This window comes from Ictidomys tridecemlineatus, chromosome 5 (assembly GCF_052094955.1).
Source record: "Ictidomys tridecemlineatus isolate mIctTri1 chromosome 5, mIctTri1.hap1, whole genome shotgun sequence".
NCBI lineage: Eukaryota > Metazoa > Chordata > Mammalia > Rodentia > Sciuridae > Ictidomys > Ictidomys tridecemlineatus.
Window position 1 is genome coordinate 144,854,292 of NC_135481.1, and position 14,489 is coordinate 144,868,780.

The window sequence follows — 14,489 nt, forward strand, 5'->3', positions numbered from 1 at the left end:
AAATTGTTTTATGGCAGGTTACTTATGAAGATGTTAATTACTTTTCTGATTCTACATTTCAGTTCCCTGCCAGTCATAAATAGCCCAGTTTGTTTTATCCACCAAATGCTTCATAAATTTATGTTATCTAAAGAAATCAATCCCTGTCTTCTTTTTTTATTATTTGTTTTAATTAGTTACACATGACAATACAATGATCTTGACATATCATACATTTGAATCAGATGGGTTATAATTTCTCATTTTTTGAGCGAATCCCTGTCTTCTTTGATATGATATAATTTTCTAAAAACTCAAATCCTATTTGAGTTTTTAGAAAATTATTTTATATCAAAAAGATCTTAATGGTTTTTAATACTGACTTTGATGTACTTTTTTCTAGTACTGGGTATTAAACCCAGGGGCACTCCATCACTGAATCACATTCCAAGGTCTTTTTTATGTTTTATTTTGAGATAGGATCTCTCTAAGTTGCAAAGGCTTACCTCTAATTTGAGATCTGCTGCCCTAGCCTTTGGAGTCACTAAGATTACAGGTATATACCACTGCACCCAGATGATGTACATTTTTAGGTTTGTCATATTTTCATATTAATTTTTAAGAGTCTTTGGTTATATGTAAATGAGCTTTCATTTCCCCTAGTTTCTCTAGGTACTGCCAGGTTAAATAAAACATTTGAAGGCAAGTTTGTTACTATATTCTGGGAAGAAATTCTAATTCTAACTAATTCACAAATATAGCACAAAAAGACCTACCAGAAAATAGTTCATAAACATTCACTTTATACCTTCCTTATTCAAAATCAAAACTTTCTATCAATCTTCATCTTGGAAGCTTACTTTTAAGCTTTATAACTTTCAACTACCTTCTAAATTGTAAACCTGCAACATAATAAGTAAATTTTCATTGTTCTTAGAAATGTTCAATGTCTCACTATACTGTCATATTAGAAATATGTCATTGTGAACTTCCAAATGACATTGAGCTAAGGTCTCCTCCACTCAACTTATATCACCTGTCACATTTTTTCAAGGTATACTTTTTCTATGTGGTACCTAAAAATGTTCATGTCGTGGAAGTAGAGAGCAACTGGCTGCAGGGGCACATGCCTGTAGTCCTGGCTCCTCAGGAGGCTGCGGAAGGAAGTTGGAATGTTCGAGCCCATTCTGAGCAACTTAGTAAGAACCTACTTCAAAATAAAATTTAAAGAAAGGGCTGAGGTTGTTTCTCCTTTCTAGAGCACTTGCCTATTATACATGAGGTTCTAGGTTCAATCCCCAGGGAAGAGCAGTGCCTAGAGGAAAAAAAAATAGTAGAGAATGAAATAGTGGTTACCAGAGGCTGGGGAAGGAGGTATGGGAAGAGATTAGCCAATAGGCAAAAAGGTACAGTTAACTGGAAGGAATAAGCTCTAGTGTTCTATAGGATGACAACAGATCAACAGATCACAATCATATATTGCATATTTCAAAATGGCTACAGGAAAGGATTTTGGAGGTTCTCACATTGAAGAAATGATAGTGCTTAAGGCGATGGATAAATTAATAACCCTGATTTAATCCTAATATAATGTATTCATGTTTCAAACTGTCACATTGCACACTGTGAATGTATACATTTATTAGGTGACAATTGAAAAAAAATAAAATCTTTCAAGAGTATACTGATTCTAAAACATCTAATGCTTCTTTTTCATGATGTTTGGAGTTCTTCCATATAATTCACCTTAGGTAAATAATCCTATCAGATCAATGAGCTAATCAATTTTATCATTACCCCAAAGTGAGTGGAGAGAAACTGAGGGTCAGAGAAGTTATATGACTTGCATGAAGTCACACATTTGTAAATGCAAAATTGGGTCTTGTGCCCAGGGCTTTGCCTCTAAAGGCTGACCCCCATGTGGAATGTAGTACTGCCTGTTCCTTGGCCGCCCACCCACCACCCGCAGAAGCTCTTTAGAATGTCACAGCTCTCCACATAAACAAGTCTTGTGATCTAGATATATATCTGGGAAAGATTAACAAACTGATTTAAATACACACACACAAACACACACACACGCATATCTTGATTAAAAACCTAGAAAGAAAGTCATGAAATTCACACTGTATCATGACTTACTACCTAAATAAGGTAGAAAATCTAGGATAGGTTACAACATATACTGGGTACCTCTCAGCCATGAATTGAAGTCATTATCTAGAATATTCAAATTTGAGGGTCCAGGGGTTGACCACTCTTCTCATAGTTCACAAATTGAATATTCTAAGAGATATGAGTTTTTATATCCAGATATTTAGTTGAGTTTTTTCAGCAAACAACCCACAGGTCTTTGTTGACATCAATTCCTCGACCGCAGCCTTAGCTCATGCTACATAGCCCTGTCTCCCCAACCCTCAGCACCAATGTAGATGCAGAATGCAGCTTAAAAATCAATTCTCTTCAGACATGTCCCCTGACTTCTATCCCTTTCTTCCTGTTCCAGATACAGGGATGTTTATCTCCACAATAAGCCTCCTTCACCCAGTAATGACCTTTCTCTTCTTGAAGCCAGTGAAGACCAGATTTGGATCTCAAATGCAGCAGATATATACTCTCACCAGGAGGCATGGGCCTGTTTCCCATGGTACCTCCCAAGTTCAATACTGCTGTGGGGGGGGGGCGGGGAAACCCATGCTCAGAACTCTTTAGTAAAGCAGCTTTAGGCCACTCTTTGCAAAGAAATAGCCACCATCTCAGAAAGAGTTGAGCATTCAATGCATGGTTTTGTCCTTGCTGGAGTCGTCTTGAGATGAAAACTACAACAAATAGAATATCCAAAGCAGAAGACACTGGAATAAACAAAATCATGTCAACCATAGCTTCTCACAAGAAACTACAGCTGCCTGAATTTGAGAATGATAAAACCCCAGAAGTGAGTCCAAAATGAATGATCCCAGAATAGCATATAAATACTTCTAAATTTAAATGTAGCATTACCTACAGTTACAGGGGGAAAAAAGGGTATATGTCATTTTTTTACCTATTCATTTAATAACTTATTTAACCAATACCTATTGAGCCTTAAGAAGATAATCATAAAGTAGACACCATCCTTTTCCTCATGGAACTTACAGTTTAATAGAGGAAATTAATATTCTGTATTCACACCACTGAATATAAAACAGCGTACTCTACTATGTGCACAAAGTGTAAGTAAGGATAAAGTGGGACATATAGTGGAGACAATGTATATATAAGTGCTTTATTGCAGAAAATCTTGAAATAGAAGCCTAAAGAATGGGGCTATAGATGAAGGTATTGAGAAGGAGCTAAATATTTCTAGAAACAGTGTGGCAAGCTAAAGGAACCTTGAACAGGCCAGCATGACCGAGCCACCAGGAACTGATGATAGAATGGAAAGTGGAGAGGCTCAGGTATGGACATAAGTGTTCAAGGATAGGTGGGGCCTTATAGACTTTACTGTTAAGTAGGAATTTTGGAAGCCATTCAAGTCCAGTGCAAAGCAACTGAAAGTTTTAAGCAGGAAAGACACGGAATCAGATCTCAAAAGCCTATTTAATGATGGTGTTATCCTGTTTTGAATAAAGATCCTTAATTTGTTGGGCTAGAAATATACAGCAGTTTCTCCATCACCAGCTACCAACCACACTCAGGGGAATATCACACCCTGCATGTAGCCTACATGTGCATACCACACTCAAGGAAACCACATCTCCTTTGCTGATGGTAAGAAGACTCTCTCTTTCCATCTCATGACCTCTGTGAGCCTAATATCAGGTCTTCCAGCATCTAGTGGGAAAGATCTGCTATCAGGTATGATATCAAAGAGTCTTTGAATCAGCTCTCATAAACAATGACTGCCCTTATGATAGGAAGCCATCTGCTTTAAAATGCAAGTGCTAGAAGATCCCATATAAGATCTTATGAAGTGGAGTGAGACCTTGTTGGTCCAAAGATTGCATTAAGATCTCAACATCTTGAGATGCTGACCTTGACCATGTGAGTCACTTTCCTAAACCCCTTGATCTGATTAGGACCCACCAGCTCAGAACCACAACCCCCTGTCAGTGTACGCTGTTATCATTGCTTTTCTCCTCCACTTTACAGTAAGCTCCATAAGATTAAGAGAAAAAAAAAAGGCATGCTTCTCATTCACCACTTTTTTCCTAATGCCTGGCACAGTGCTGAGCATCTTTAGGTGCTTACAGTGTTGGTTTATTTCATTTGTGTTATGGTATGCAACATTATATTGTACTTGTGGACTTTTTTTTCAATCTCCTCCTGTGAGTTCTTTGAGAGCACAGTCCATGTTTCCACCTTTTTATCTCCAGTTTATCAAAGGGGCTGGCTCACAGTTGGCACTTGATATAGGGTTGATTATTTTATTAGTTCATTAATGGAAAGAGAAAGCAATTAAGTATAAAGAAACTTCATTAATGCAACCAGCTCTACCTCCTCATTAGTCAACCACAAGATGCATAAAACCACATCATCTAAGAATCTTGCATACCATCAATATTCATCGTTGAGAGATGCTCCCTAAAGACTGCTCTATCAGGGATGGGGATGTGGCTCAGTGGGAAAGTTCTTACCTAACATGTGCAAAGCCATTTCTAGCACCTCAAAACTAAAGCATTTCTGAAATTTTATGCATTTCCTACCTGTGTCTACACACCTAGAAAAGAGGGCCTATAAAAACTGAAATTTGAATCAGATCTCTCACTGAATATAGTATTGAATCAGTTTCCCACCTTGACATTGTACTATGGTTAAGTGAGTTGTTATCTTCAAGGGAAACTAGATAGTGAGAACAAAGAGATCTTTCCAAATCATTTTCACAACTTTTTGTGAGTCTTAAACTATTTTAAAACTAAACATTGTAATTGTTAAGCAAGTGCATTTTATTTTTACATTTTTTTATATTTTTATTTTTATATGTTCCTTGAATATCTAAGAAAGATAAGAATGATCACATGATATAATCACACATTACACTGCATACAGGAACAGTATGTACCCTAATTCTAAGCACTTACTGTTTTTGTATGGCTCAGTTGGCATCTAAAATATGGTGGGAATCTAGGAATGATGGTGCACACTTATAATCCCAGTAGCCTTGGAGGCTGAAGCAGGAGGATTGCAAATTCAAAGCTAGCCTCAACAATATAACAAGGCTCTAAGCAACTTAATGAGACCCTGTTTCAAAATAAAATATAGAAAGGTGCTGGGGGATGTTGCTCAGCAGTTAAACATCTATGGGCTCAATCCCTGGTACCAAAAATAAATAAATAAATAAATAGGTGAAAATAAGTTTGATGGGAGCGGTCTGAAGATATAGTTCATTGGTAGAGTGCTTGCCCAGTATGCATTAGGCCCTTGGTTTGATCTTCAACATTGAATAAAATTAGATAGATAAATAAATGGATTATCTTTGTCTGATTCAAACATATCTGCAAAATGATATTTCCATAAACACAGTACCAAGAGTAATAATCTTCTCTTCCTCTCTTTTTCTACCTGGTAAATAACAAGCATTTTTGCTCTCTTCTGCATCTTAGAGGGTTTGGAAGACAGAAAGCAATTACAAGCTATAGGGATTAGTTAGCAAAATTTATAAGAAGTCAGAATGCCTTAAACTTCTTTCTACCTAAAGTTGTCCTTTTGAGAATAATGCCAATTTTAGGGGGAAAAAGTGTTTTAAATAAATATTCATTTAAATAAATAAATTGATTGGGACTGTAGCTCAGTGGTAGAGAGCTTGCCTAGCACACATAAGGCCCTGGGTTTGATCCCCAACCCCACAAAAAGTAAACAATTAAAATAAAATATTGTTGATGTTCACACTCCACCAGTGTTACTGGAGATTTTAAATCACATGTCTAAGATTTCACTGTTGGTTACAAGAATAACAATGTGGGTTATCTCATCAAAAATCTAAAACATAGTCATTGATTTTTTTCTACTATCTGGGAGATCTGAAAACCACCAGCAATATATCCATGTATGTATAGCACATGGTAAAAACTGCTTAAACATGTAAGTTTAGAAAGGACTCTCTTACATAAAGAACTACAATTTTCAATACCATCTAGTTAATAAACTTCCTATAGTCAATAGGATGAAAATTATTTAAAACACTATAAATATCATAAATATAAAGTCAAGTTCAAAGATGAATGGCATGCCTCCATTTTCTTCCTTCTTTTTCTGGAACATGAAAACTCTTTAGTAGATCCATCTGAGAAGCATGTGTGCTCAAGATTCCCATAGTAGTGTGACAATTTAAGAACTTTAGTTTCTGTAAAACTAGTTGAGCTTAAACTATGGCATGGTAGCTTCATCTTAGAGACCCACCAGTATGTCCAGAAGATGATCTGAAGGATACAGTGTGGTAACAGGTGCAGGAGAAGGGTGCCTCTGTTTGCTGAAAATGCTCTTCAGGGAAGGGCATCCAGCCTTACTTCTTCAGGGCAACACCCATGAGCTGTAAGGACAAAATATCACTTAATAAAGAGACAGGATGGACTGGTATGTAGCTGAGTGATAGAGTGATTGCCTAGCATGTGTGAAGACTGGGGTTCAATCCCTGGAAAAGATGGAGAAGAAGGGGAAATACACACAGGCATGCTTTAGTAAGACAGTTTGGCTGTTGGACAAACAGTTTGAAATCAAAGAGGAAAATCTATAATTACCTCTGGTTCTATCTGAGACATTTCATCCACACAATCTTTCGTGCAGCAGAAATAAAGCTTGATTCCAAAGAAAACCCACTTTAAAATATCCCAAAAGAGATAAAATGCCTTCAAGATCTTGCAGCTCTTTAATGCTTGCTGTGGGCCAAATCTTGCAATTAGAATCAGTCACTTCAAGTGCTGAAGTCGTATAACGCTAATAGATCACTTTATAATGTGAGCAGTTTTTAAAAGTCGTATTTAATTTTCCATTATTACTGTACTGAATGCTGCTTGTGTCTGTCTATTCCATTATGGATTCTGAGGTCCGTGGAGGGGACAGATTGCTGTTTGCTGGGCCATTGCTCAATTCTGGCTCTAATTCTCAGAGACCTGAATGAGGACTTTAAACCAGACCATATTTCGGCTGTCTTCACGAGTGTTTATTTTTATTTCCAAACCAAACGATGAGGGCTCTTTTTTTTGTTTCATAATTATTTTATTTTTTAAAAAAAATACAGATTGAAGCAAAAGCCACAGTGGCCTGTTGTATGCACAGTGTCTGAGTGTGTGTGTGCGGGTTCACACAAGTGTGTGGTTTTCTTTAAGAAAAAGAAATGAACCAGAAAATAAGCCCTTAACAGTAACCTAAGAAATAAAACAAAATCATTTACAACACATGGGATTGTAGCAGGATATGTCAAGATTAGATGGTTTAAGGGAGCTATCCTGAATGTGGAAGCAATTATAATGAAATTCATGACTCATTAGCAAACATTCCATATTGTGTTTCTCATTTCTGGGTCAATGTAACTAGGAAATATAGACTTTAGATTGAGATGTTTCATTGACTTCAGTGCTAGATTATAGATAGTTGGGACCATACAATGACAGAAAGCAAAGGCTTCAGGGTTTTGTAGTTCTTAATTTCTCAGATGTAGGCAATTTGGTCCTGAAGGTAAATATGAAAACATAACTTCAAAAATGTATGGGTAAGCATTAAGTTGGTTACAGAAGGGTTGTCTGTAAATGGAAAGTAAGAATTACATGGTGCAAATGTGTACTGGCGGATGTCGGTGGGGATTTTGTGTGCGTGCTGCTTGGTATGCAAAATGGCTGGTGAACTCAAGTACCCAATACTGTATGTAATGGGAACCAGATGTCGAACACAGAGAGAAAAATATTTTATAGCAATAAATGTGACATTGACTCTTAAAGGGTTTGCTGTTTATAACAACTTCTTGGTCTTACTTTTCCTTGTATTTGAAAATAATTTCAAGTAGATGGTGTAAGGAAATTATTCTATCTTAAAAGAAAGAGTATTTAACTTGCCACTAACTTCTAAAAAATGTGTACATGAGGAGAAATGATCTGAAAAAGATAATCTTGGAATTCATTCATTTACCAAGGCATTGTGCTCAGCAATGCAAATATATATATATATGAAGGCAAATAAAGAATAATTCCTCCTGCCCTTAAGGAACTCAAAATATACTAGATGTGATAAGAGGCAAACAGCTGTTAGGGTACATGACACAAGCAGGACCTGGGGAAAAGACACAGAGTACTCTGAGAATTTAAAGGAGGAGGAAAAAATTCCAGAGCTGGCAGGCTCCATAAAGGAAGATCCCACGGTCAATGTTCCTCACATTCACCCCTCCTCAGTGCTAGTACTAAAGGCCTCCTTGGTGGAGGACCTTTGGCTCTCTTGCATGGCCATGGCAGTGGCCTCCAATGCCCGGTTCTCTGAGTCTCCTGCACTCACTTCTAATGCCAGAGTACCTATTCTACAACATTGATCCATCTGAGAAGCAGAGGACACTAACAGTAAGGTTGCAAATCCTATAATGAGGCTGTGGGCCCACTTCCTGCTTTATCATTTACTGGTTGTGACCTTGGGAAAGTCATTTAACCCATCTCTCCCTACTTGAACTTTCTCAGCAGTGACAGTACATGACTCATGTTCTTGGAGTCAGGATTTAGTGAGGTCCTGCACACAACATGGTTGGCATGGCACCAGCATGGATGCAGGGCATTGTTAGAAACTATGTTAGCTGTCATCCTATCCACCATTCCATCTAATTCTTGTTGGCCAAATTCCAAAGTCTTCATCTTGGTATGCCATGTTGTGCGTGACCTGGGACTTGTGTATACTTCACTAGTTCTCCCTCTTTATGAACCCTTTTCCTCAAATACCAAACTCTTTTGCCATCCTGTGTGGGTGTCACTATCCAAGTGGACCTTCTGTGCTCAAGCCCCACACCTCTGGACAAGCTATTCCATTTGCCTTCAGTGCTTCACTGTCTATCTACAAACACAGAAAATCCCTGCTCAGCCTGCAGGCCTCCCTTCTACCAGATTTTTCTGAGCTTTCTCTGATACCCTGTGAAAGAACAAGGGCCTCCTTCTGCTAAGTCACAACCATAAATCACATGGCATACACAGATAGCACAAATGAGGGAAGTAGTACATTACAAGATAGTAGGGAGTGGTAGGGACTATGGCAAAAAAGGAAATCTTATTCCTTGACCTAAAGGTCAGCCTTTCTTCACTATTGCTATGGTGAAATAGGGGCTCATTATTGCCTATTCTTCCATTTTTCAAAGACAGAAATCTGAATTTTTACCTAAAAATTGTCAGCTGTTCATTGTTGGCAACTTTAAAAAATTAAATCTATAATTTAGGACCCAATAAAACAAAATCATCAAGGACTAAATGGCTAAATGCACAGCCTCAGCTCTTGAAGTAGTTAATTCTGAAATTTTCTTACAGGTGTCTACATACATTCTAGCAAAATTTCCTTTGCTCAATAATTATGTACATATCTATTTTCCCAGTACATTCCTTGAGGTCAAGGATTTCTGTTGAGTTATCCTTTTCTTCCTAAAGTTCCCAACACTGTAAGTGACTCGAAGGCAATTCTCACAAAACTTCATGTTGATATATTTTTCCAAGCCTTGAAGCCGGCTAGGGTCCACAGGTGGAAGGTTATTACTGGAAGGTCAAGCAATAATGATGCCTACATTCCAGATGTCTCAATTTTCTAGAGAGGAAACAATGTCATATCTATTGTAATATCTGACTTCCTACTGTTTGGTACTCTTTCTACAATGGCTCCAAAGCTCTCAATGCAAGAATCAGTTCTCAAAATATAAAGCTAATCTATAAGACTTACCTATACATAACCTAAATCTGCACCTGGCATGTAAGTGAATTGCTAACTGATCTAATTAAATTAACCTGAAAGAGCCCCCACTCAAAGGTCAGATGTGACAGTGTTTTAATTTTGTTGGAAGATGAGCACAGGCTCCATCCTGGATACAAAAGGAACATAATGTCTTCAAATCCGCAGCCAAGAAGAAGACGGTAAAGGGTGAAATGGTGGACAATTTAGAAGAGATCAGAGATAGCATGACAAAACAATTTTTTAAACTTTTTTTAATGTTCATAATCTTTGATCCATTATTTCAACTTCTAGGCATTTAGCTCAAGGAATAATCATGCACAAATATTCAACTTGTTCACTGAAGTTCTGTTTAAATTGTGCAGAAAATACTGGGGTCAGGGCTGGGGCTGTGGCTCAGTGGTAGAGCGCTTGCCTAGCACGTGTGAGGCCCTGGGTTTGATTCTCAGCACCACATACAAACAAATAAATAAATAAAGGTCCATCAATAACTAATTAAAATATTTTTAAAAAAAGAAAGAAAATAGTGGGGTGTTATATGAGCAATAATAAAGAACAGGTTTATGATTATTAGTAATGCCAGGTGGCATTACTGAACCTTTACCTTTGTGACAGATAATGTGCTGGGAACTTTAAGATTCATGATACACTTCAACCTTCTTTTTTACTATTTTATGAACAAAGAAACTAAGACATAAAGTATCTAAATAACTGTCCAAATCATATAGCAAGCAAGGGCCATAGAGGGTATTTAAATCCAGTATTATTCAACACAGAATTCAAGCTTCACCCCTGAATTGCACTTCTCTCATAAATATCAAGACATCAACAATAATCATGGGGCACTTATCAAAATTATAATCTGGGAGAATATTTGACATATAGAAAAAGTTATGATACATTATTCAGTGCGGAAAGCAGATTTAGACAAAAAGTTCATCTTGCATAGTCATTGGTAAAGTCCCATAAGCACTGCTCCATTGAAGACAGATATGAGGACAGGAAGGAAGCATCCTGTCCCAGTTCCACTCCTGTAGTCCAAGGTGCCATCTGATTTAATCTCATGGTCAGAGCAGTTATCAGTCCACTGGGATTCAGATGTCCAGCCCCACTCCAGTTAGCTGGGGCCAGGAAACAGAGAACTGTAAAACTGGTTCTACAAAGCAGCAAGTGGCTTGGAGGAAAATAACTGACCATCTGAGTGGGTGATATTTCTGTCTCTAAAAGACCATAAATACAGCCAGGTGTGGTGGTGCCTGCCTTAATCCCAGCAAGTCAGGTGTCTGAATCAGGAGGATCACAAATTAGAGGCCAGCCTCAGCAATTTAGCAAGACACTCTGCAATTAATGAGACCCTATCTCAAAATAAATGATGAAAAGGGCTGAGAATGTAGCTCAGTGATAAAGCATCGCTGGGTTCAGGTCTCAATACCAAAAACATAAAAAGCATAAATGTAGTTGGGGAAGGGAAGAAAGAAAGCCCCACATCAAGGTATTAACAATCTTTCTATCTATAATGTTTGTTTAATTTTTACTTCTCTATGTAAGAGAAGTAGTGGATACCTATCGTTTTTGTACTAGGATAAGAAAAGAAACCCAGCCTACATGAGGATTAAAAAGTGAATTCCACAGTGGGTGGTATGGGGATATTCAAAGCCCAGATGAAGAGAAAAGTAATTTTAGTGTTGATGGAATGTAGGAAATGCTTACCAAAGCAAGGTGAGAAATGGGACAGCAAATCTCACCTGAAAATCCTTGGCCGGGTGCAAGCCACAACTGCCCCCCCTCCACAACCCCAGGAAGAGGGCTGTGTGTCTCTGGCGGAGGTGCCGGGTATTCTGTGCACCTGGATCCGACGTCCTGTGATTCTGTGCTGGGCAACAGGCTCCTATAATAAGATAGATCAGAGCAGGGAAGAGGCATGAGTTGTCAAATACAGGATAGGATTTAAAAGGCAGGAGACCGTGGCCAAAAAGGAGGAAAACAAAATAAAAAGGCCTGTTTCAAGTAATCATCTGAGGAATGGACAAGAAAAGTAGAGAGAAGTTCAGTGATCTGAAAGATGGTAATGGAGCAGCAAAAAAGTAGGGAAGGGGATGGGACTTTATGGCCCAAAGGATAAAGTCATGACCCAGGGGTATGAAGGATGCAGAAGAGTTTTTACACCGTAACAGAATATTTCAGTGAAAAGAAAGAACAGTTGGTAGGAGCCAGGTGAGGCAGAAGGAACGAGGTAATGAGCAGGTAAGTTATGGAGATCAAACACATAGGATTGAATAGAACTGGCAACACCCCACTTCAGAGTTAGAGGATGTTGGCCACTGTGTCACTGTATCCTGCTGGCCTTCAGTGCTCTCCAGTGATAAGTGACCACCCGTCTTCCTACCCACTCTGCCTATGATCTGTGAGCATGCAGTGTTCATCTTGAGCCCTGCTTTGTATTCGCTCTTCTATCACCTCCCTCCCCTGGCAAATGGATACTTCAATACTTTCCACTGGATCTTTGGTGGGATTTTACAGCTCCAACTAGACAGAAATGGCTGGAAGTTAGATGCTGGAAGCATCTGACTCTGTGATTGGACATTTTAGCAGTCTTAATTCAGATCCACAGGTTCTTTAACACTCCTTAAATCTATAGAAGGCATCCTGGTGCCCTACCTAGGAGTCTGAGCGTACTTCAGTAACTGGAGGACCACAGAACATATGACTGGAAAGGAAGATTCAGCTCGTACCTTGTTTTCTTGGAACACTCATCATTGGACCCCTGAGCAGCCATGTCAGAAGGGCTAGTATGAGATGCTGTGAGGAGGCTCAGACCACGTGCAATGACTTCATGCAGCTGTCCATCTGAGGTCACAGGAAGGACCAACATCAACCACAGGACACACAAGGGAGGAAGCCTTAGAGATGGCTCCAGCCTCAGCCGCCATCAGACCCCATAGAGTGCCTGAGAGCCACCCAGCTGATCCCAGTCAACACTCTGAATCAGTACAAATTGATTGCTGTGGTTTTCATTTTTTCTTTTTTTTGTGTGTGTGGTTTTCAGTTAATAAATTTTAGGGTGATCTTCGCTGCAGAAAGATAAGAGAACCGGACATGGTGGGTTCCAAATAAATTTCTACTAAATTTATTTCTGTAGCAGATAAGGAAAGACAACATTTTCTTGATCGTTTTCTTCCTTTTTGTTACATCCTCCCTTATTTTCTGTTCCTTGGTCAAACTCTCCTTACATTCTCATTCCCTCTCCCCCACCCTTTCTTGCTTTCATCCTTCACCCCCTTTTCTCCCCATATCTAGAATTCTCTCCTTTGTAGCTTGGGGAAATGGAGAAGAGAACTACCATTCAGAGATCCAGTGCTCTCCCCATACCAAAAAAAAAAAAAAAGTCTCTGTTTTCTGTCTTTGGGCATAAAGAAATTCAATTCTTTTTTTTTTTTTCAAACTGGTCCCATTTTCCTGTTGTCATTTTTTTTTTTTTTTTGGTTTTTTCCCCTGATTTTATTCCTCCTTCCCAAATGATCTTTGAATCTTCTGTGTACTTTTTTGGGTTGTAAAACTAAGAACAAGATACCCTGCCCCAGTGATGATCTTGGCTCTAATATCACCCTCATCTGGAAGCACTGTTAGTTTTGGCCCCCTTCAAATCTTCTTGCAGCTATTCCGCCCATCTGCTACAGGAGGGTCCGACTCCTTTCCCCAGGCAGTACAGGGGGTCTGCAGTCAGCAGCTGCATCAGGAACTTGAGTGGGAAGAGAACAAGCAGGGTGGTCAGAAGAGCTGCTGTGAGCACACAACTTTCAGTAAGGCAGACTAGGTGGGAAGGCTCGGACACTGTGGCCTGGAGACCTGCCTGGCTCAGAGAAGCAGTGACTCACTCAACCATCCCTGAGCAGCTGATAAAGCATGGAGGCTGAGGGACACACAGAAACTGGACCAGAAATTTTTCTCCACCTCCTGTGTAGAAGGGAGTCAGTTCCCTCTGACTTTGCATCCAGAGATGTTGGACCACCACCTTATTGGGTCAGCCTGTGACAAGCCGACATGGGTACACGTCAATAGATGCATGCCCTTGCACAAAACACAGAATTCCAAATGAGCGGAGAAATGCTCAATGAGGAAAGAAAGAAGCCACTCCCAGGAACGGCAGACATGTCACTAAAAGGACCACAAGCAGGGTTGGCTGGCCACGCTGCAGCAGGCAAAGCGGTATCATCTCAGGTCAAGGAGAAAGCCCAACAGCCAAAAATAGCTGCCCTTCCCAGTTGCCACAGCATCTAAAATTATACCATTGAAGATTTATTCCTTTGCACACCTCACCTTTGTTGGGGGCAGGTCTGGGGAGGACCCACAAAGTGTCTTCACATTAAGGTGCAAAAAGCCTGACAGCTCCACAGAGTTATTTGGGGGTGGAAGAGGAGGGAGGTGTTGAAAGGGCAGGAACAAGGCAGAGGAAGTGCCGGTGAGGGACAGCAAAGGGCGACTTCTCCTATTTCAGAGTCTTATTCAGAAGGAGCCTAACTGGCAGCTACATCATAAAACCGAGGCCTAAGCAATTTGCCAGTAAATTTGAACCATGCATGTAAACAATCCTAATAATTTATTCCTTGAAATGCCTTTATAACACATTATTA

The 14,489-nt window shown here is 39.3% G+C and overlaps 1 protein-coding gene across 25 annotated transcripts in view; it reads right to left on the reverse strand.

Moving 5' to 3' along the window:
- LOC144378022 (uncharacterized) overlaps positions 1-14,489 on the reverse strand; it is a 109,071-nt gene that overhangs the window by 50,237 nt on the left and 44,345 nt on the right. For all 25 annotated transcript variants that reach the window (XR_013439455.1, XR_013439456.1, XR_013439461.1 and 22 more), the window contains exons 4-5: positions 11,604-11,746; positions 6,358-6,487 (exon numbers count right to left, since the gene is read on the reverse strand). The gene's annotated coding sequence lies outside the window, so the exon portion shown is untranslated. The remainder of the gene's footprint in view (positions 1-6,357; positions 6,488-11,603; positions 11,747-14,489) is intronic.